At 39.5% G+C, this 24661-nt stretch overlaps 1 protein-coding gene and 1 pseudogene across 1 annotated transcript in view; both read left to right on the top strand.

Moving 5' to 3' along the window:
• The window catches only part of FUT9 (fucosyltransferase 9), a 200679-nt gene that overhangs the window by 94560 nt on the left and 81458 nt on the right, over window positions 1-24661 (top strand). The gene's annotated exons all lie outside the window — the stretch shown is intronic.
• Window positions 9534-9723, top strand: LOC115871149 (annotated as a pseudogene).

The raw sequence follows: 24661 nt of genomic DNA on the forward strand, positions 1-24661 counted from the left end.
AAAAAAAAAAAAGAAGTGTTCTCCATATGTATAAGCCACCCACTCTAGTTAATTTTGAAAGGACCCAGAAAAAGAGTACCAGCATGAAGCAAAACTTAGCGGAAGGAAAGAGTAATGGAATCAATCCAGACATATCAGTGCTCAGTCACATTTTTAAAATACAATTCTCCCTTAAGATTCACATAACAAGTGTTGGAAACCTGGTCTAAGGGTTCACTTCTCAATCAGCTTTACTGCTTGTTAGCTAAACAAATCTGGACCCAGTGATGAGATGACAATAGGCTGCCATTTTCTCCCCTTTGATATGAGGCTAAACCTACTGTGTCTAGTAGAATTAAGTGGTGTAATTTATATACTGACCTGAACGCTCCCTGTAATAAATATTTCATAAGTTTGGCTGTTGGATTTATGATAGTTCAGGAGAGATTGTTGTTGTTGCCATCATGTTGACCGTGATTTAGAAAACAGTATAACAGTACTGAACTCTCATTGGTGTATTTGAACTTATTGTTGCAGTTATTACTGGAGGGATTGCAAAGTAATAAGTACAGGTTGATCTAAAATTATGTTATAGGGTTTTTATTCTTACATATAGTTATATTGTGTTAAAATAATTTTGTAAAATTAGTCTTCTCAAGTAAAAAATAATTGTCATTCATTTTCTTGGATTAGATGTTTATTTTTAATGTGTTATAATTTTTCTAGAGGGAAAACAAGAAGGCTGACTTCTCCCATAAAGATGTACAGCGTCAGAAACCTTTAAAGGGCTACCATCAGTAGGAACCAACTCAGTGGCATTGGGTTTGTTTTTGTTTTGTTTTGTTTTGTTTGGGATATCATTTTTAGAGGAGACCTGGTGGACTTCGGTGGGAAAAGCTCTTTTGAACAGAGAGAAGAGGAAGCAAACATTTTGTCCCACGCTGATGCTGTTACCTCTGTGATTTTAAGTCATTTCTTCAAGGAGCATATCCCAGTGGTGCAATAAATATTGAAAATAACTCACTGGCATTGAAACCATTCAGATTCTTAATGACTCTATGTAAGGTTTCCAAGAGTGTAAATCTTCACAGGAGTAGACAGCCTCCTCTTCTTCCTTCCAAGTGCTTGGGGGATTTGAACCACTGACTATATGGCTAGCAATCTAACACATGCCCGGCACCACCAGGGCTTCTTTCTAGCTTCTTTGTAGGATCTAGCATCATCTGTACCAATGAGTCCAGACCAGAATAAGGACTCTCCTGAAACAAAAACAGCAGAATTCCCTAAGAGAATGAAAGAGTTTGGAAAGGGGATGGTAATATTTCCACTGGCCTATGAATCTAAAGGTGGGGGGATCACATCCACCCAATGACACTGTGGAAGGAATGCCTAGTAATCTGTTCTCATAAAAAAATTAAAAAAACTACAGCAAAGAAGGCTCAATAGTGCAGTTCTCCTCTACGACACATTGGTTTCTGTGAGTCCGATTCAATTTGATATTGATAGGGTTGGTTTATTTGTTTTACTGAAAGGAAATTATGAAAAAGAATCTAATAATCTATAGATTGATTTCATTCAACTTTTGATGATTAAAAATAAGATTCCAAATTGCCAGAGAAATATATTGATGGACTATTATTGGGTATATTTAAAAATCACGTGTTCAGGTTGTGTTAGGTCACATTTCCTAGTAAGATACTACCAAAGACTCCACTAGGAAACTGTTTACCCTTGGATGCCTCAAGTTTGAAAACACTGAATAATTTTAAGTTTTATTGGCATATAATTAACATATCATATAATTCAGTAATTCAGTCATATTAAAAAGAAGTGCACAGTTATAAAATTTGAATAATTAACCTTTTACCTTTCAAGCATGGTAAAATATCTGACAGGTTAACATCAGAGGGTGGACCTAATATCTGATAGCTTAACATCAGAAGTTAGATTCAGTGACACATACTTTGAAATTCAAAACTATATAAAATGGCTGAGGATTCTAGTCTTGAAAGGTTAGATTTCTAAAGTAAGAGGGAAAAGATCAGAGAAAACATCACAATTCAGAGATAAACAACATAATTCCTCTTGCAGTTATAAAAATAATTTATTTAAAATGTTGATGGTGCCCGACTATCAAAAGGTATAGCATCTGGGTTCTTAAAGACTTGCAGATAAATAAGCGGCCATCTAGATCAGAAGCAACAAAGCCCACATGGAAGAAGCACACCACCCTGTGTGACCACAAGGTGCTGAAGGGACCAGGTAGCAGCCATCAAAGAACAAAAAAATCATATCATTGCATGTCCACCTTCCTGATATGATCACTGAAGACAAATGTGTGCATGAGCAAATGTGGCAAAGAAAGCTGATGGTGTCCGGCTATCAAAAGATATAGCACCTGGGATCTTAAAGGTTTGAAGATAAACAAGTGGCCAACTAGCTCAGAAGCAACAAAGCCCACATGGAAGAAGCACACCAACCTGTGTGACCATGAGGTGTCAAAGGGATCAGGTATCAGGCATCAAAGAACAAAAATTATATCATTGTAAATGATGGGGAGTGCAGAGTGGAGACCCAAAGCCCGTCTACAGGCAACTGGAAACCCCCATACAGAAGGGTCTTGAGGAGGAGACGAGCCAGTCAGAGCAGGGTAGCAATGATGAAATATACAACTTTCCTCTAGTTCTTAAATGCTTCCTTCCCCCCCACTGTCATGATCCCAATTCTACCTTACAAAACCGGCTAGAACAGAGGATGTACACTAGTACAGATAGTAACTGGAAACACAGGGAATCCAGGACAGATGATCCCTTCAGGACCAGTGGCGAAAGTGGCAATACCGGGAGGGTAGAGGGAAGGTGAGGTAGAAAGGGGGAACTGATTACAAGGATCTACATATAACCCCCTCCCTGGGGAACAGAAAACAGAAAAGTGGGTGAAGGGAGATGTCGGACACTGTAAGATATGACAAAATAATAATAATTTATAAATTCTCAAGGGTTCATGAGGGAGGGGGAAGTGGGGAAGAAGGGGTAAAAATGAGGAGCTGATATCAAGGGCTCAGGTAGAGAGCAAATGTTTTGAGAATGATGATGGCAATGAATGTACAAATGTGCTTGACACAATGGATGGATGGATGGATATGATAAGCGTTGTATGAGCCCTCAATAAAAATGATTTTTAAAATTGATAAAAAAGAACACAAGAGCATTAAAAATGTTATTGTATTTTTCATTTGCATTTTAATTGTGACAAGCACTTTGATATATCTATACTTAATGTTACCAAAATTAAGTAGTCATTAATCGGTCTGCAAATGCTGAAATATGCATCTCCTACTTTGCAATTCCTTCTTCAAAACACTGTGATTTCTATGTTATCTCAATGCTTTCTGCTTAAGAAAAGGGCAGAGTTTATCCCACAGAAATGTTGAGAGTCTCTGACTGTGGTTAAGATCTCTGCATGGTAGGATGGGGGTGTTGTGGGGCTTCAAGAAACAGTAGAAAAGGAATTATTGTGACACCCAATTCTCAAACAACACATTTCACAAATAATCAATTCCATATGAATTTGCTTTCAACTCAGTGTTTGCATTTTCCCACTTAGACACCTCAAATGAAAACCAAAACTCATGATCATCGAGTGAGTCAAAACTGATTCATAGTGACCCTCCCTCCTGTAGGTTTCTGAGACTGTAAATGTTTACTGGAGTAAAAAGCTAAGTCTTTCTGGGGTAGAGCTGCTGGTGGTTTGGAACTGCTGACCATGCAGATAAGCAACTCAACGCATAACCCCTAGACCACCAGTCTCCTAACTTAGACTATAATATGTGTTTTAAGAAATAGTATAATTCCAAGTTCTACACCCATTGTAGAAGGGTGTATAAGCCTAGAGAAGAAAGAGACTTTATATTGTAAAAGAAACTATAAGGGGAAATTAAAATATTTAGTTTATTTTCATTACATTTTAGCCATTTCATTTTATATTTACTCTAGAGAAATTTTATTTTTAATATGACTTGAACTTTATAGTATAGAGATTGCACACTAAAAAATTAGAGTAGGGTAGAGGAAAGTGGAAACTGGCATTACCTTTCCATATTTTACAAATGTAGAGCCATCCAAGATCTGTCAGCACTATTTATCAAGAACTTACTAACTCAAGGCACATTGAGAGGCATTGTGAGTCATGTAAACCATGACTTGGTCACTTTATTTTTCTTTCTCAGGTCCTAAAACCTTTCTGTCACATAGGCTTTCATTTCTAAGACATGGTGATCATCAAGTGGTCCTTGGTGGTTTTCTAACAGATCATTTTTCATGGGGCATATTTTTGACAACTGCATTCCTCACCAGAAATTAATATTAGATTCTTTATACTTGCCCAACATGAAGTCCTCTCCTGTTCCTTCCAAAATGCAAAGCAACTGTGATATCATCCTCCAATATAATAATAATCAAAGCTCTCTGAAGAAATAACTGAGCTTAGGTGAGGACAAAAAATATTTACACTGAGTCAAATAGTACTCATATTGCCTGGAAGTAAAGACTTGCTAGGAAAAGAGGAAGGAAACTTGTTAAAGGGTTAACGAAGAGAACCCAAAGAGATCTCAGTGGCCAAATACTTTAAGCAATAGAATAAGCCCTGTAGTATTATGGTGTAATCCAAATTACAAAAATGAGTATTCATATATTACTTATATGAATGAACGTAAAGCAAATAAATAAATGGGAAGGAAGAACCATCTCATAGAGAAAAATCCAAAATTATGTGTTCGGATCTGATTGTGATGATGATTGCAAGACTCCTCTTAATAGGATTGAATGATTAAATGATATGATATGTGAATTATATACCAGTAAGTCTATCTTTAAAAATCCAAAATTATGTAGACGTTATCCTTTTTAAAGGACCCTGGTGGCATATTGGGTTACCATTGAGCTGCTAACCAAAGATCAGCAATTCTAAACCACGAGGGAGGAAGAGGAGGCTTTCTCCTCCCGTGAGATTTAGTCTCAGAAACCCATGGAGGCAGTTGTACTATCGAGTTGCTATGAGTTGGAATTGACTGGATGGCAGTGAATTATCGTTCTCAATGAGCCCTGATGGTGAGTTGAGCTACGATGCCACAGGTTAGCAGTTCAAATCCACTATTCACTCCATGGGAGAAAGGTGAGGCAGTATGCTGCCATCAAGACTGGCCATCTCAGAATCACTGCCTTAGAGTCTTACCTAAGGATATGAGATAGATTACCAAGGTTCTGTAATTTCCAGAAGGCCATCGCAGAAACCCTAGGAAACTGTTCTATTCTGCTCATTGGGGTCACTGTGCATAGCATCAACTCAATGAGAGTAGATTAAAAAAAATCCCTTTAATGACTTTCTTCCAAAAAGAAAGAAAACATAATAACACCTAGATTGTTGCATAGGGAAAACTGGTAAACAAAATGCCATGTAGGTTATCAAGGTCAGCACCAACCCTGATAGGTCATACTGATCACAGGTAAATATGCACCATGGTTGATGTGATGAAAATGACACTTCTTTTCATCTTTCTCTCCATGCTCTGTAAGCACAGTCTAACTGTGAGACGAGCATCTAGTGAGCTCAAACTGAGGGACATTCTTCAAAGTACCTGGTCAGAGAACCAAGGAAAGGCTGACCTGTGATCACAGCAAAGACCTCACGTGACTGGACACTAACCATTTTCTAATGAAAATCGCACCCACCTTCAACATTTGTTTGCCTACTACTCCCTGCCCCGAGGAAATCTTTGGATAAGCACCACTGTGCCAAGTTTTGGGTGCATGTTGCTGTAAACCAAACAAACAATCAGGAATGTGAATGCCTGAATGGGCTCCTGGAATCAAATAAAATGATATTATTTACAAGCTACGGAAATCTCAATATAGCATAGAATTTAGTTAATAATAATGTGCCAGTATTGGTTTATTAGTTGTGATAGATGAACCTCAGCAAAGTAGGATGTTAACCATAAGGAAAACTGGGTGCGGCGTATCTGCAAAGTTTCTCTATATCTAAAACGATTATAAAATGAAAAGTGAATCACAGTGCCTGAAGGGCTGTAAGGGGTCTGACCCAGGGGTTGACATACTGCAGCTCATGAGCCCATGTGACTCGTCCAGTGTGTACAAGTGGCTCTGAAGTAAAATTGAAAAACTGTAAAGAATATTATTCAGATAACGGTGGCTTCATTTATTTGTAAAAAATACACTTCTGGGTCTCAAGTGCTTTTGAAATTGTTGTAAGGAACAGGATTGGCTCTTCCACCTGAAAAGTTTGCCGGCCCCTGGTCTAGTGTAAGGGGATCTATAGAGCATCCCGAGAGACATCTACTGAACTTCCGAGTTCATCGGCCTTGTTATTCTGTTGATGGACGGCCACTTAATATCTTCGCTGTCTAACTACCTCTGTAACCGATTAGCCCTCTAAAAAGCCCAGACATTATTAATTTTAAATTTAAAATAGATTGTTTGGGTTAAAAGTAAACAGTGATATTTTTTCTATACCAGACTCTCTATTACTCTATCTTTGGAGAAAATCATTGCATTCAGTAGGCAAGAGGGGTGAAAATTGTTGGTTAAACAGAATGCATGGAGGGAATGCTTGCTTTATTTTTATTCTTTACCTTTTAATTTTTATTCTTTTATGTAACTTTATCCTCCTTTGATACATTATAAAAATAGATCTGATGCTGATGATGAGACATGTTAGCTTCCAAAAAAATATGCAGAGAATATTTTGGGGCAACAAATCCAATCCCCTATGTTTCCCTGACTTTCCTTTCTCTTTCTTTTTCACACTTCAATTTTACAAGGAAAGTCAAATTGAAAACGGCACTTCTTAATGCAGAAAAGAGCAAAGCTATTAGTACAGATGGTTAGCACCGAGGCTGAAGACACATTTAGCAGGCTCAAATTACATCAGTGTGTAGTCTGTCAGCAGTACTGCAGTCAAGACCGAACTGGCTTTATTAATCAGGCATTCTTCCACTTCCATTCTGTCTACCTCTTACAGCACTTGTCACTATAACATTTCTAAGTATCTGCAAATGAATTACATTAATCAAGGAAGCCGATCCCTCATGCCACGTGTGCTAGCTCTTTTAAAGTAGAAGCCTCTCTTTCAGGAACATTTAAATTTAGTTTGAAACATTCAAGTAACATCTCCAAGAGGTGTCACAGGAAATAGACAGAAACTGGTGGTGTGGTGGTTACACATTGGGCTGCGAACCATAAAGTCAGCAGTTTGAAAACACCAAGCCACTCCTCAGGGGAAAGACAGCACTTGCTACTCGCATCAAAAGTTACAGTCCCTCAGAAACCGACAGGGGTAGTTTTACCCTCCCCTATGGGATCCCTGTGAGTCGGCATCTGCTCAATGGCAGTGGTCCATTCAAAGAGGAAAAATATCATCACCCTCTCTTTGTTTGCCTGAAATGGGACAAAGGCAAATCTCTGTTTATTTCCCTTACTTTAAATCGAAGAAATCAGCAATCTGGTGGCTAGAAATTAACATTAGCACATAGTCCAAAACCAAAACAACAACAAGGCTCACTGCCACTGAGTGCATGCCGACTCATAGCCGTAACGCATTCTGAGTGGAAAGCCCCTTCTTTCTCCCTCGGGACAGCTGGTGGCTTCAAACTTAGGTTGCCTTGTGGTTAGCAGCCACCAGACTCAAGATTTTTCTCTTAGGAGCTACTTCCACCACAGAGGGTATTGAGATTCTTCCACTATACTGTTCAGTTATCCGAAGTATGTCATGCCTCCTTTACTTAAAATCTTGGCAAACATGCAGTTCCACTTGAATGACAAAAATGAAAACAAGATTATAGAAAACTAAAAGATCAAATTTATATACTATAATGACCTTAGAATTAGGTAATGATTGTGATATTCTGATTTATGGATAATAAAATTATATAGACTATCCACATTTTTGCTAAATCTAATCAGATGTGGTTTTAATCTCATCTCTTTGATTAGAATTAATGAGATCAAGACATTTTTTTCAAAGACATTATATTTTTTTCCAGGCATTCTTTAATACAGTATGGAAGCTTTGTTTTAACGTCTAGTTTCTTTCTGAAACTATATATTTGTGTGCTTGGGCTTTGTACCTTTATGATATTGATCCAACGGTACAATTCAAGTGAGTGGATCTTTCTTTGTCCACTAGTGGAGCACTACTCAGTCTATGAGGTTTTCAAAGTCCCTCTGGGAGTGGGGTAGGGGGATGGAGGAGTGTTCAGTGGTTAAATAAATTGCAGATATATTGCATATCATATTTTCTTCTTTAAATTTATTTTTTTAGCATAGGAAAAGTTCCGTTAAGTCCCACCAAGGCTATCTTGAAAGCAATGGGGGAAAAGACTGTAAAAACCAAGCATCCCCATGGTGGGGTAGTGGTTATGTGTTGGGCTGTGACCCTTCTGGTTAACAATTCACAATTGGTAGCAGCTCCCCTGGAGAAAGACTGGGCTTTCTGCTTCTGTAAACAGTCCCAGTCTCGGAAACCAATAGCGGGTCGCTATGAGTCAGCACTGACTTGATGGCCATGAACTTGGGGTTTTCTTTATGCCTTGCTTCAAAATTTTAAGATTCCTTAAATGTGCTTTTTAGAGTGACCACTTTGGTAGTAAGCATAAGGATGGATTAGAGACATCTTTAGGGGGCTTGTTAAGTAAACAAAACAAACACCGAGGAAAAGTTCTGGAAAGACAGGGCAGATTTAAAATACATGGAAGGGTTATGAATGACATAATTTGAAGGTCGATTGAGTACCGAGGTACAAAGATCCATGAATGAATCAAGTTTGGGGTATTGATACTTGGTGTCTGTTGGAGTCACTCGTAATACTTGGGAACAATCAGTAAAATGGAAGACCAGAGACAGAAAGGTACAATGGCTGTGTTCATGTATGTCAACGTTGCTGTGCATGCAGAAAATTCATGGAGAGCTTCCCAGTGCATAGTTGGGTGTGCTATGTGGCTAGGTGCCATTGAGTTGATTCCTAGGGACAACCATGGGGCTTTCAAGGCTGTGACCTCCGAGAGGCATACCATGTGGTCTTTCTCCCCATGTTCTCCTAGGTGGGTGCGAACCACCACCCTTTGATTAATGAGCAAGTGTCTAACCATTTGCGTAACCCAGGGACTCCATAGTTGGATATATTCACTGCCATTCAATCAATTCAGACTCATAGCAACTCTATATAGTTGGACATAGGAGGGTACAATTCAGGGGAAAGACCCTAGGCTAACATACATAATAGAGAATAGTTCATAATTAAAGTTAAAGGGGTAGATAAAAGGATTAAGAGATAATGGTCAGAATGTGAAACATAGGAATTTAACAGCAACAAATGTGTTACAGAACTAACAGAATTACAGATGGAAATACATAAATATATAATATATATAAATATAAAAGAGCAAGGTCACCGCTTGTATGTGTGGATAGAATATTAAGAACAAAGGAATAATAATACTGTAGTAAAGCTCATCTAGCGTATGTATGAAAGTGATTAGAATACTTACCTGGCAGGGGAGATACCATGATCGTGAAGGTGGTTTTCCCAGGGCGAGGCTCATCCATTGCACTCCGGATGTGCTGACCCCTGCGATTTCCCCAAATGTGGGAAACTCGACTGCATAATGTGTGGTAGTGGGGTAAAAAAGAAAAAAAGAGAAAAAAAGGAAAGCGATTATATTTAGCCATGAATCAATTATTCATGGTCACAGCCAGCATAGTTTCAGTGGAGCATTGAGGGCAAAACCAAAGGAAGAGATAAAAGGGGGATAAGATGGGAGAGTTAGGCAGGGAAGGCCTGAAAACAGCGGTTTCCAGTGGAGTCAGATGAGAATTGAAATCAAAGGTAGGACAGAAGTGTAGTGTGAATATAGGGTGAAAGACTAGAGGGCTATCACTGAGGGCTGCATATTACATGGTGGCCCCAGGAGGGTACTGAAAACATTTTAAGTTTGCAAGGAGCACTCTAGCATTGTGTTGTAAACTAAGATCCCAGGGAGAGTAAACATTTAAGAAGTAAACAGTCGTAGGTTTGCCAGGACCTGACCCACTGACCTACTACTTCTTCAGACCTTAGTATCTTCTCAGATAATTTGCTGGATATGACTTGACTCCTTTTCTTGACTAAAATTCATCATTTCCTTCCCTCCGTATGCCAGATATGCCTTTTCCAATATTAGTCTCATCCTTTTCCTCCTTATAAAGCTTGTGTAGAGATTCCTTAGCCCACTCTCACCGACCTGAAAAATTTAAGTATGTCTGTCAAAGACAATAGTAACAGTAGAGTTAGCAGTAAGCCCAATGGATTATACACCTAGCTATTTTGGTCATAAACTTGCCTAAGAATCATGGAAATCCTTTTAAAAATGATTAATTTCAGATATGGTGCAGGGTGGTGGAAGACTACAAAGGAAATCACTCCTATTTACAATGTCTCCTTCTAAGGCACGTTTCAAGTTCCTAAATTCATCTGTTCAGCTTCTTCTTAGATTAACAAATGATACTAAAGGAAGGGTTAATTTGTGCTTCTAAAAGAACTCAGATTATCTCCCTCTGGCCATCAATAGAATAAGGGAGAAAAAGGAAACATGATTCAGATGTGAACCAGGACAATGACCAGAAATTCCAATGCTTAATCTGAGAGACCAATCTGTCTGCAGTGAGATTTTGCCCCAAAACACAAAAGAACAATATCTGAAGATCTACAATCGAGGTGAACAATCAGAAATCCTGGCAGACTTGAATGAGAAGATGTTTTAAGTTGCTTATTATTGAACGTCCAAAATGGAACTCACTGCCACCAAGCCCATTCTAAGTCACAGCGACTCTGGGTGAGAGTGGAGCTGCCCCTGTGAGGTGCTGCAGCTCTCAATCCTGCTGGGAACAGAAAGCCTCTTCATTCCCCCAAGAGTAGCTGTGGTTGTCACCTGTGGTGACCAGCCCAACCTGGAACCCACCACCCCGCCACCAGGGCTCCTTTTGAATGAACGTAGCAAACATAAATGAATCAGATTCCAGTCAGAGGCCCTTTATTTATCTGTTTACACTTTGAGTCTCTCCTAGCTGAACAGGCTATTTCCTATAGGGCCTGTCCTGGGTTCCCTGGGAAGCACCCTTCAGAACTCCACTGCTGGCCCAAAGGTTGGAAGTTTTTTGTTTGTTTTTGTTTTCTAATAATTTTATTAGGGGCTCATACAACTCTTATCACAATCCATACATACATCAATTGTGTAAAGCACATTTGTACATTCATTGCCCTCATCATTCTCAAAACATTTCCTCTCCACTTAAGCCCCCGGCATTAAGTCCTCATTTTTCCTCTCCCTCCCCGCTCCCCCCTCCCTCATGAGCCCTTGATAATTTATAAATTATTATTTTGTCATATCTTTCCCTGTCCGATGTCTCCCTTCACCCACTTTTCTGTTGTCTGTCCCCCAGGGAGGAGGTCACATATAATTCCTTGTAATCAGTTTCCTCTTTCCAACTCAGTCTCCGTCTACCCTCCCAGTATCGCCACTCACTCCACTGGTCCTGAAGGGATCATCCGCCTGGATTCCCTGTATTTCCAGTTCCTATCTGTACCAGTGTACATCTTCTGGTCTAGCCAGACTTGCAAGGTAGAATTCGTATCATGATAGTAGGGGTAGGGAGGAAATATTTAGGGACTAGAGGAAAGTTGTATTTTTCATCATTCCTACATCGCACCCTGACTGGCTCTTTTCCTCCCCGAGACCCCTCTGCAAGGGGATCTCCAGTGGCCTACAAATGGGCCACACTCCCCCCATCATTCACTATAGTAAGATTTTTTGTTTTGATGATGCCTCGTGATTGCACAGGCTGGTGTGCTTCTTCCATGTGGGCTTTGTTGCTTCTGAGCTTGATGGCCGCTTGATTACCTTCAAGCCTTTAAGACCCCAGACGCTATATTTTTTGATAGCCGGGCACCATCAGCTTTCTTCGCCACATTTGCTTATGTAAGCATTTGTCTTCAGTGATCCCTTCGACACCTTGTGATCACACAGGCTGATATGTTCTTCCATGTGGGCTTTGTTGCTTCTGAGCTAGATGGCTGCTTGTTTACCTTCAAGCTTTTAAGACCCCAGACGCGATATCTTTTGATAGCCAGGCACCATCAGCTTTCTTCACCACATTTGCTTATTCACCGGCTTTGTCTTCAGCGGTTGTGTCGGGAAGGTGAGCATCATAGAATGCCAATTTAATAGAAGAAAGTATTCTTGCATTGAGGGAGTACTTGAGTGGAGGCCCAACGTCCTTCTGCTACTTAATACTAAACCTATAAATATAGGTACATATATCTATTTCCCGGCCCTCATATAAATATATTTGCATACGTACCTGTCTTTATCTAGACCTTTATAAATGCCCTTTGCCTCCCAGCTCTTTCATCTATTTCCCTTGATTTTCCTCCTGTCCCACTATCATGCTCAATCCCCACCAGGGTTTCAGCATTTCCTCTTTGTTACATTCCCCTTGGTCATGCCCTACCAGACCTCCCACACCCATCTCACCACCAATTTGGATCGCTTATTGTTCTCTTGTCCCTGGGTTTGTTAACACCTCTTCCCTTCCCCACACCTCCCCCTCTCCCTTGTCCCCCCAGAACTGTCAGTCCCATTTTTTAAGCAACCAAAGGCACCTCCCCCAGAGGCAGCTCAGGAGACAGGCTTAGTGATCTGCTTCTGTGTTATTATGGCCTGGAAATTTTCATAGAGCTCTTCTACTTTGTCCACATGTGGTCACCAAGAATTATAACTAGCAAACAATATTATTTTGTCTTGCTAAGAAAATTCTAAGGAAAAGTACAGCTGTCTGAAGGATCATGATGTATTATTTTGTTTGTGGGAACTCAAAAATTGCGTTAAAATACAGATACTACATATAAGGAGTAGAAATTTCCCATGAGCACCCTCTTACCCCACACCCCTAGTGACACCATCAGGTAGGCCTTGGACTGTTAATGGTGCATACGAAATCCACCCAGGGCCAATCTCCCCCAATAATTATGTTATTGTCTATGCAAGCACCTCCTGGTCTAATTCTCAATACACTTTGTAATTGGTATTACCTTGGGCAAATTAGATAAGCTACCTGTCTGTACATTTCTTCACTGAGCAATGTGAACATTTTCCCTGAATATTTGCTGTTAGTAATGAATGTTGTAATCAATGTAAAGTGCTCATCACAGTACAGAACACAAAAGGTTTCAAAAATACTATCTGTGCTAATCATAAACATTAAGGATTCCTTCATCTGAGTTCATTTAACAAGCATTCATTGAGTGCAAGCCATGTGCCAGGCACCGTGATTCTCAAACTCACTGCCATCGAGTTGATGGCGACTCCTAGCCACCCTATAGTGGACAGGGTCCAGCTTCCCTGTGGCTCTTTACTAGAGTAGAAAGCCCTGTCTTTCTCCGATAGATTGGTTGGTGGTTTTGAACTCCTGACCTTGCAGTTAGCACCCGACGTGTACCCACTACTCCTCCAGCACTATGATAGATCCAGGGAAACCAGAATATAAAGCTATCTAATGGTCTACAGTAGCTTCTTGCTCAAAGAAGGGAATAATCTGCCAGAAAAAGTATGTAAAAGTATTTCAGACATTCAGGTAGGAATTGTTGATAGCATGAAGGAAGGTGGGGTCAGGACCTAGCAGGAGGTATAAACACACTTTCCTAGAAGGGTGTCATTTACAGATAGAAGCAGGAAATAGGAGCCACCTAGAAGTTTCAGGAAACTTGGATTTCAACGTGGCTAGAAAGTAAGGGTGAGGACGATCCCAGTCAGAGAAAGCTAACAGTTGGGCAAAAGGTACCTTCTTAAAAGCAGATCAATGATATGTTTTTCCTTCCATCGCCCTTCCTTTTCACCTGCCCCTCCTTTTCTCTTTTTCTCTCCTTTTGCACTTTGGTTCTTGTTTGGCCCGTGTCTCTACTTCTTCCCTCGTCTCAATCCCTAACCTTCATCTTGACGACGTCCAGTGAGGGGCACAGTCATTAGCAACTGTTGTGCCTCTGATAGTAGTAGTTCTTAAAAAGTATTTTATATTATCTATATTAATTTGGTAATGATACTGAAATTTTAAATAAGGCATCCCTTTTTAAAGGACTTGCTAGAAGCTAGAATGGAAATATATGAACGAAGATAGTAATATTATGTCATTTAAATCATTTAAGTGAGTTTTCCAGATTACAATAAAGAAATAAGAGGTGGTTGTGCTTTTGACAGCCAAGCAAAGAGTTGAGTACTTTGGATAACAATGAACTGTATCTTTTTATCTCTTCCTCCAGAAATGTCACCTCCATGTCTAGTTCAATACTCTTACTGTGTTTTGTTTTGTTTTTTTCCAACATGGAACTTGAGATAGCTAAAGTTTATTGTGCCAACCTGTCCGATAAACACGTGGATTAATTGAAGGGTGGAGGGATAAATGGCTCAGTGAGCCTTGCCTTTCTAATTCTCTGGTCTCTTGCTTTGTGATGGTCGGACCAGGGTGTAGCTGCCTTAGCCAGTTCCCTGCTTCAGCTGGCATGGCTTACTTCCTGCAAGACATCCCTGAAGGGAAGCCTCATGGACCTACCCCAATACAGCCCTGGGTGCTGGAGTGGCCGTGTGGAGACCCCTGCCGGTGCTGAAATGATTACACATTTGCTGACTTGGCTTTCCTCCTGCAGTCAGTGTCATAGTGTGTGTTTTGTGGGATGGAGGAGGACTTTGTGCATTGGTGTCAGACATATGGGCTTGGTGTTGGACTTGTGGGCTTGGGTAGCACTGGGTTGGGATGTTTTCTTGAAGTGCACTTACCCCTTATGTAAAACTCTCTCTTAGACATAGTTTCCATGGATTTGTTTCTCTAATGTACCCAGACTAACACAGAGCTTTTAACCTCTAGACATACAATACATGTAAGCAATCACGGAAAACTGTTTATTACATCATCTGTGACTCTTGCTTTTGTGGAAAGTTAGCTTCTGAATCCTCTTTCATTCCTAGTGATTTTGTTTTCTAAGTAGTGGAAAAAATGATTGTATTTGTTTGGAGGTTCCAATATTGCCCATAAGGAGCTTCAGTTATTCATTTAGGGAAATTGCTTGATCAATGTTATGTGGGACTACTATATTTCTTTTCCTGATGATAGGAGGAAGAAGTGATATGGTGCATGGAAACAACTGGAAAAACAGATTGTCGAATTAAAAGGGAAGATATAATTAGATGCACCTTCCAATAATTAGAATTGGAAGCATTTAAGTCTGTATGTAATCAAATTTTGCCCAGGATTGGTACAGAATCTTTATTTTATGCTAAATAGATTTTTATGGAAGGGCAGTAACGGAGGAAATCTGCATGCTAATTTGATTAAAAACACAATGGATCTCTGTTGTTTCTGCTAGTCAGGCCCAAATAGAAGGAGGCTGATTAGGAAGAAAGGAGAAATTGATTTCATATTTGAAATCTATTATCAGACAGTGCATATTTTAAAGTGAAATTATTCATAACAATTGAGGAAGCATTTTCATAATTGCTATCATAAAAGAATAGACATATGCCTAGATCCTCTTTAAAAGAGTAGGCAGGGGGACGTAGACTAATACTGGAGAGTGGAAATTATGATAAGAGTAGGTGGTTGGTCCCATTTGCTCTGCTGAACAAGGGATCAGACATGCACAGAATGGGATCTTAGAAATCTGAATGGCAGCGGAGTTGCTGGGTGAGAGCAAAAACAGTCAAGAGGAGGAGCAGGGAAAACACAAAAGTTGGGAAAACCTATCTTCTCTTGGGAGCATTCCCTCATTACAGCCATTTGTCATGGGGTTGGGAGTCATTCTTCCTGAACAGGGAATACAGAAAGGAAGATAATATATGGGGAAGCTGTCTACAAGGCAGCATAAATTGGCAGTGAGAATCTTAGTTCTGGTGAAGAGGACTGTGGTTCTGTGAAAACATGATGTTGACTCTTGTCAAAGCCTGAAATGGATGGCAAGAGGATTGAAAGAAACTGCAAGAGCCGCAGGGTGAGAAGAGGACTTCGGACTGGCAGGTGACAGAGAGCAGTGGCAGGTTCTGTACCTAGAGTGGAGTCCCTGGAGGAGCCTTTACAGGGGAAGCAAATGAAAGAAAGGCATGGAAAACCCCCTACCTTAGCCACAGGAATGGCAGGCTTCACCATTTGCTTCAACGTGCACAACCACAAACCCCATTCCTCCTCCCATGCGTGGATATTTAATTCCAGAGTGCAAGTTTCCAATATTCCTGAATCAGCACTGAAAACACCTGAAGATAAGACTATCCTCTAGTGGTCCTCAGAGGAACCCTGGTGGAATAGCGATTGAGCTTTGTGCTGTTACCTGCAAGGGCAGTCGTTTGAAACCACCAGCTGCTCCACAGAAGAAAGATGAGGCTTTCCACTCCCATAAAGATTTACCGACTCAGAGACTAGGCGTCATTCTACTTGTCCTATTGGGTTGCTATGAGTCAGTATGGATTTGGTGGCATTGAGTTTGTTTTTTCTGGTTTATTGGTTCTCAAAAAATACCAAGGCCCCCCCCCAAAAAAAAAACACCCAAGCCCAATGTATAATAAGCGCGTGGGGCAAGTAGGTCTCTCGGATGGGACTCTCGGGATGAAGTATTCTAGAGGTGGGCTGATTCATCTTTCTGTCACAGAGTGGATGTGGGCTTTGGCTTTCTGTTTGGCAGCTAGATGCTTGGATCACTCTGGTACCTGATCAGAAAATGTCCCCACAAAAAATAGAATACCACATTTAAAGTAAAACTGAACACAAGACAAAACAATGTCAACAAAAATAGTAAAGTACACAAAATTGGAAGAGTGGGATTATTCAAAAGCAAAATATAGAGAAAACACAATGTCTTCTATGGAGGCTGGATTAACGCAAGGATTCTATTATTTTAAGGCCTGGGTACTAAATAGGTCGTAAAGAAAGTAAAATCATGCAGAACACAAACTAGTGGAGACCAGCCAACAAGTAGATGAACAAAATGATCATTTCAAAGGTCATCAAAATAAAGCAAAAACAAATAGAGCTACTAGAAGAACAAAGCAACAGAATTACAAAGAGAATCAAGAACAGACTGAACTTATAGAACATAGAATGAGTGAACCAGAGGGCAAAGTAATTGAAAAGAAACATAAGAAAAATAACAAAGAAAAGTGAACAAACAAATCAAAATGGGAAATGGGATTCAATTAAGAAATTTAACAACAACAACAACAACAAAGAAATCAAACAATAGAATTGGAATTCTAGAGCAGCATGACCACAATAAAACCACGGAAGCAATTTTTCAAGAGGAAATCAGGGAGAATTTCCCAGATCTAAACAGAGAAGCAACCCCGCAAACCCGTAAGAGTATCAAGCCACAGCCAAACGAGATGTAAAAAAAGATGAACCCATCCTAATAAAATTCTGGAAGAGCAAAGCCAATGAAAGAATTATGAAATATGTGAGAGGGAAACACAATGGAGTATTTTTTTTAAAAGCCCTTAATAAAAACCAGTGTGATTTCTCACTAGAAACTGTAGAAGACAGAGACCATATTACGACTGTAGTACCAGATGAAAACAATTGACAACCCAGACGTGTTTGCTCAGCAATACTGTCTTTCAGAAAGCAAACCCTCTAAGAACAGAAAAATAAATGAATGAGCAAATAAAAAGCATATAAGAGAGATATCTCCATAATATGCACCAACAGGAGCAAATGCATGATATTTGCAGGAAATAAATTTAATAATTAAGTCTGGTAAACAAAACCATGTCAAGCTTATAAGAAATAAACACATAGTAAACATCAAATATAGGTTATATATTGATATTAATGAAGACACCTCCATAGAAATGAGAGAGGAAGGAGGATATCAAGAATAGATTAATTACTTTAAGGCTGTGTATTAAATAGTTCATTTGTTCAATGCTGTTGCAATTATAAATTGTGTAATGTTCTATATTTGGTGATGATTACCAAGAAAAAGCTTTCAGAAGAAAAGAAATAAGAAGCTAGACAAGCTCATCAAAAGAAATCAACGATAAAAATAAATCACAATTTTATAAAGCAAAGAATATCTGAAACTCCAAAAGTATGTCGCAAAATGAGTGAGGTAGACACTTTGTTTATAGTAATAACCTTAAATGTAAATGGTGTAATTGTCCCTGCAAAAGTCAGAGAGTGGTAGACTGAATATAAAAGAATGATGAATCTTTTTGCTGTCTATAGGAAACAAACCATAGACATAAGAATACAAGCATGCTGAAACAGGGGTAATATTTATATTTCATGGAAGCAGGCAATAACAACAAGAAAAAGCAGAAGAGTAATGCATCAGATAAAAAGAGCACTACACAATATAAGGATCAATTCAGCATGAAAACACAATTATAAATATATAACACCTAGCATCAATGCACCAAAATCCATAAAACAAATGCTAATAATGAAAGGAGTAGGCAATTCCACATTAAAGATGCTAGGTGCCATTGAGTAGATTACAACTCATCATGACCCTACGTGCCACATAGGCCATTTCTCAATCTCTCGTGTTATAGCCCATTGCTGCAGCTACTGGGTTAATCTGTTTCATTCATTGTGTTCCTCTTTTCCACTTTACCAAGCTGATGCCCCTTTCCAAGGATTTCTGATAACACATCCAAAGTACATGAGATGAAGTCTCGCCATCTTTGCTTCTAAGAAGGATCCTGGCTGTACTTCTTCCAAAACAGACTTGTTTGTTCTTTTGGCCATCCATGATACTCTCAATGTTCTTCTCCAGCACCACAGTTTCAAATGCATCTATTCTTCGTTGGTCTTCCTTATTTAGTGTCCAACTTTCCCATGTAGGTGAGGCAACTGAAAATACCAAGACTTGGATCTGCCACAGCGGCACACCTTAGTCCTTAAAGTAATGTTCTTGCTTGTCAACACTTTAAAGAGGTCTCATGCAGCATATTTTCTCAGTGTAATGCATAATTTGATCTTTGACTGTTGCTTCCATGAGTGTTGATTGTGGGTCCATGCAACATGGAATCCTTCTTCTCTTTGTTTATCGTGTTGTTACCCATTGGTCCAGTTGTGAGGTTTTGGGTTCTCTTTACACTGAGTTGTAATCCATCCTGAAGGCTGCACTCCTTCATCTTCCTCAAGTCTTCCTCGCTTTTAATAAGTCAGGATGTGTCATCTGTAGATCACAAGTTGTTAATAAGACTTCCTCCAATCCGGCTGCCACGTTTTTCAAATGAACTTCCTTGACAGTTTTATTGATATGTAATTCATATAAAATTCTATAGTCTAATAAAATTAAAAGGTTGTGCAATCACAAAAATTTTAGAACATTTTTCTTTCTTTTTATCAATGTCATTAGCTGTCCATTTTCTCCCAACCTATCCTACCCTAGCCCCAAGAATCGATTAATCCAGTTACTGTCTCTATAGATTTATCAATCCTGTATTTCATATACAGGGAAGCATAGAAGACAAAAAAACAGGACAATAAGAAAATAAAGTAGAGAAAAACATCGGTTGAATAGAAATCAGAAAATATTTAAAAACTAGGACAACATTAAAATGTGTTAAAAGAGAGATCTAATGATAAGTTATTACATTTTAACCTAACTACATCTGTATTAACCCACTTTCCAATGCACTGTCTGATAGCAAGGCTAATACCTCACTGGTCTATTGACAGAGGAGATTCACCAGAGATTTATTATTAAGTGGAGACCCTGCACATTAATTTTAGGCTTCCACTGTCATTCATATTCATCTGTAAACCAAGCGCTCAGAGTTTAAGCTCTAATGTTGTTTAGTTCGCCTGCCATAGACTTTGTTATTTACAATCCTTGAATAACAAAGACTGGTGGGCTTGTTCCATGGGGATCAGGTGACTCCTCACATAGAAGGCTGCTTGTTTTAAGGCCTGCCTTTACAACCCTGGACATTATTCTTTCTGATCTCTGGTCACCCTCTGATTTTTTCACCACACTTTGCTATAGCACCCATACGTACCTGCAGTGGTCTCTTCATGAGGGTGAGTATCAAGTGGGGTCATGTCCTAAGAACTAATTGTTTTAAGTTAAGACTATGATTAAGCAGCACCATAGTTCTAACGCATTGATTCTTCTTCGGTCTTCCTTACTCGATGTTCAGTTTTCACAAACATCTGAGGTCACTGAAAATTCCATGGCTTGGGTCTGGCACACCTTCGGCCTCAATGTAACAGCTTTGATTTTCAATCTTTAACGTGGTCTTGTGGGGCAGATTTACCCAGTGAAATGAGTCCATTGATTTCTTGACTGCTGCCTCCATGAGCAGTATTTATGGATCGAAGCAAGATAAAATCCCAACCCCTAACCACTTCGATCTTCATTTATCAGGATGTTACCTATTGGCACAGTTGTGAGGCATTTTGTTTCCGTTACATTGAATTATAAGCCATTTTCAGTGAGCAAAGTTGTACTGTCAGCATTTTGAAGGTTATTAATAAGCCTTCCTCCACTCCTGGAGGCTGTGTTCGTCTTTATGTAGTCTAGCTTCTCTGATTATTTGTTCAGCAAGCAGATTGAATAATTACGGTGAAGCCATGCAGTAGTTCCTTATTCTGTTCAAACAACTTCCTCTTGACCTATGTATAGGCTTTGCATGAGCACAGGGAAATGCTCTGATAATTTCATTCTTCTCAAGTGACCCATATATTTTCATGCCTTTGCATAACCAATACAACTGAAGTAAAAATTTTTTTGGTATTCCTGGTCTGATCTAAAATCCATCTACATCAGCAATGACATCCCTTTTTAAATGCTCTCTTCTGAATCTGGCTTGAATTCCTGTCAGCTTTGTGCCAATGTACTGCTGCTACAGTTGGTCAAGTATCTTTAACACAATTTTACTTGTATGTGATGTCAATGTTATTGCTGTGTAATTTGTGCATTCTATTGGGTCACCTTTATCTTGGCTAAAAATATGGAGCTCTTCCAATCAGTTGGTCAGATATTTGACTTCTAAATTGTTTGGATGACAACTAAACAATACAGATATCAGACTTCAAAAGGGCCCTTCGAATTATAAAAAGAACATTTAAAAAGAAAATCACTAAGGTTATTGACAAATTTAGTAAACCTGTAAGCCCATTGGACTCCACAGATCTATGTAAAAAAGTCCACCCAGCTTCAGAAAGATCAATATTCTTCTCCATTACTCATGGATCATTTTCTAGAGTAGACCATATGCTAGCACACAAAACAGTACTCATAAAATTGTAAAGCACTGGAATCATACATAAAGCTTCTGTTTTCATAAAAGTATTGAGCCATCAATCAACATCAGGATAAGGAAGGAAAACAAACAAACAAACAAAGACATAAATAAATAGAAACTAATAATATACTACTGAAAAACTGTGAAGCCAGTGGCAGTGGTTCTGAACCTTCCTGATGACATGGCCCTTTAATACAGTCCCTCATGTTGTGGTGACCCCCAACCATAAAATTATTTTTGTTGCTACTTCATAACTCTAATTTTGCTTCTGTTATGAATCTGGCAACCCCTGTGAAAGGGTTGTTTGACCCCCAACGGGGTCGTGACCTACACAGGTTAAGAACTTCTGCTTTGTGGGATACATGATTGTATAGTGGTTAAAAACACACACACACACAAACTGTTGGTTTTAGCAGAAATCAAAGGTTAGTGTCTAAATTTCTAAAATCAAACAAATGAAAACACAACACAGAAATGCTTTTGAGACACAGATCATTCATACAAATAAATGCCTAGATTAAAAAAAGACAACAAAAATTATTTACTTGAACCAACAACATGAACAAATAGAAAATGAAGAGCTGAAGAAGCCAAAGCTACCAGAAAAAGGAACTCATAAAGATCAGGGCAGAGTAAATGCAATAGAAAATTACCCAAAAGACTCAACAAAACCAGAAGTTGGTACTTGAACGGGTCAGCAAACTAGACAGACCATTTGCTAGATTGATAAAAAGTAAGCAAACAAACAACAGGAGACGAATAACAAAGCTAAGAAATGAAATTAGTGATATTACAATTGATCCAACAGAGATAAAGATCACAACTGATTACTATGAAAAATTGTACTCGATCAAATTTGAAAGCATACGTGGACAAATTCTGAGAAACAGTGCACACCTAAACTGAAGTTGAATATTTAAAAGACTCACACCACAGAAGAGACTAAAGGTATCATCAAAACTACCAACTGCCCTCCTCCTTGTCCCCAAAATGCCGGGAGAGAACGCTACAGTGGTTCAGTCAAGCTAACACCAAACCTACTCAATCTCTTCAAAAACATGGAAGTGGGAGGAACAACCGAATTTTTTGTATGGTGCCAGAGTAACTCTGATACCCAAACCAGGTAAAGGCATTACACACACACACACACACACACACACACACACACAGTGCACACCAATATTCCTTAGAAACACAGATGCAACAATGTTCAATAAAATTCTAGCCAACAGACTCAAATAACATTTCAAAAAATAACAAAACAAAAAGCAAAATAGGTACACATGATCAAGTGGAATTCCAGCTAACACAGATAGTCAATATTAAGTTAACCCCAACACCTTATCCTGAATTCAGTAAACATATGTGTACAAAGCAAAGCTAACATTGTACTCAGTGGAGAAACACTCAGAGCCTTCCCTCTGCGATGTGTGGTGACGTAGAATGTCTTGATATGGCTCTCGTGTCCATTCTGCTTCGAAAGGAGAATGCAAATGAGGTATGTGTAAGACTAACTGGTTTTCATTGCAACTGCCCTGACTATAAGAATGCACCATGTCTAAAGCAAGAGCAGAGACAAACCCCAGAATGCTCAAAGAAGAGGAGCCTTGGAGGCATAATGGTTACAAGTGTGGTTGCTAACACAAGATCAGGAGTTCTGAACTACCAGCTGCTCTGTGAGTGAAAAGGGATGCTTTTCTACTCCTGCAGAATTTCCCTCTTAGAAACCCACGGGGCGGTTCTGTCCGGTCCTATAGGACCGTTATGTGTCAGAATGGGCTGGATGGCAGTGAGTTTGGTTTGGGAATCAAGGAAGAAGAGTGGGCCATGTTCAAGATCTGTGTCTGAAATGGCAGAGGACAAGACCAGGAGCCACAGAGGCAGTGGCATAGACATGGTGATCAGGGACAGGGTAGAGGAATAGCACAAAGCCTATCAGACTGTGCTGTGCCACTGAGCAGTCACCTGAAGTCTGCGTAGTGAGCTCAATTCCTGGACCCCAGGCGCAGAGATCCAGGTATCATGCAGTTGAGAGATTGAGGACTATAGAAAGAGTTTGCTCTACACTGAGTTGGTGTATCCTTCATGTTTTCTGATCCTGCCATGTGATAACCTATTAACTTTCCTAATAAATTTCCATAATTTTGTGAGTGTTGTCTGTGAGTTCTGTGTGGCCACTGCAAAAAATTATTGAACCTCGCAGAAAGGTAGAGTGTCTTGGGAAGAATGATTGAACCTCACAGAAAGGTAAGGTGTCTTTGCAAGAATGGTTCAGAATAGGGTAAAGAAAGAGGGAACTGTGAACTCTCAACTCTGCCCATTGGCTTTAGGCCTATGGCTAGTGAGGGGCTGGATTCCCATCTCCCTTGTGTAACTATTTTCACAGAAGGAGGCAAATATGCAACTCTTATTCAGCAGTGCACTGCAAGCCCTAACCAAGGTAATAACAAAAGAAAGAGAAATTAAAAGTAAGCACATCAAAAAGGACTCTCTATTTGTAGATGCCATGATCTTACACAGAGAGACCCGAGTGTCCAGCAGAATATTGTTGGAATTCATGGAAGAATGTAGCAGCATGGCAGGGTGCAGCTCAACCTGCAGAGATAAATTGGGTTCCTCTGCCATCAACGACGATTCAACAACAACAAAGCGAGAAAGCAATACCATTTGCTAGAACCCCCAAATTGATTTTAAAAACATAGATTTCAATCTAACCAGGAACATATAAGATTCATCCAATTAACTTTATAAGACACTATTCCAAGAGACTGAAAGAGATCCATCATACAGGAAAGACATCCCATGCTCATGAATTGGAAGATTGTGTAGTGAAAATGTCAATTCCACCTAAAGTGATCTATTGCAATCCCAACACAAATACTGTAGGGTGAGGGTGGGGTGGAAATCATGAATGGACAAGTTCATGTGGAAATTAAAGAAACCCCAGATTACCAAAACAGCATTGAAGAAAAAGAACAAAGCAAAAGACAGTACATTGCCTGATATCAAAATATATTTTGTAGGTATTTGGGCAAGGTTTGGGGGCAGAGGAATAAAAAATGCAAAGTAGGCATGTGCCTGGCTATTTCAGGCAAAGTGGAGAGAATGGCATTGAGTGTTGCCAGTCATGCTGTTTGTGTGTGGCCTCAAGGTTGCAGAGGGATTTTGACTTCTAATCAGAGAGATGAGAAGCGCTGGTTGATTTACAGCACAAGAGAAACAAACTCGTCCCATTTCATTAGATTCTGGGCTTCTCAAAGGCTCGGGCTTCTCTGGGTCCCACAGCTTTGTACCTTTCTTGGTGGCTAGCAAAGCCCCTTCTACTAAGGATTAGTTCAAAAA

Source organism: Echinops telfairi, unplaced genomic scaffold, assembly GCF_000313985.2.
Source record: "Echinops telfairi isolate 266 unplaced genomic scaffold, ASM31398v2 ScPeMD7_3533;HRSCAF=4204_0, whole genome shotgun sequence".
In the NCBI taxonomy this organism is placed as follows: Eukaryota; Metazoa; Chordata; class Mammalia; order Afrosoricida; family Tenrecidae; genus Echinops; species Echinops telfairi.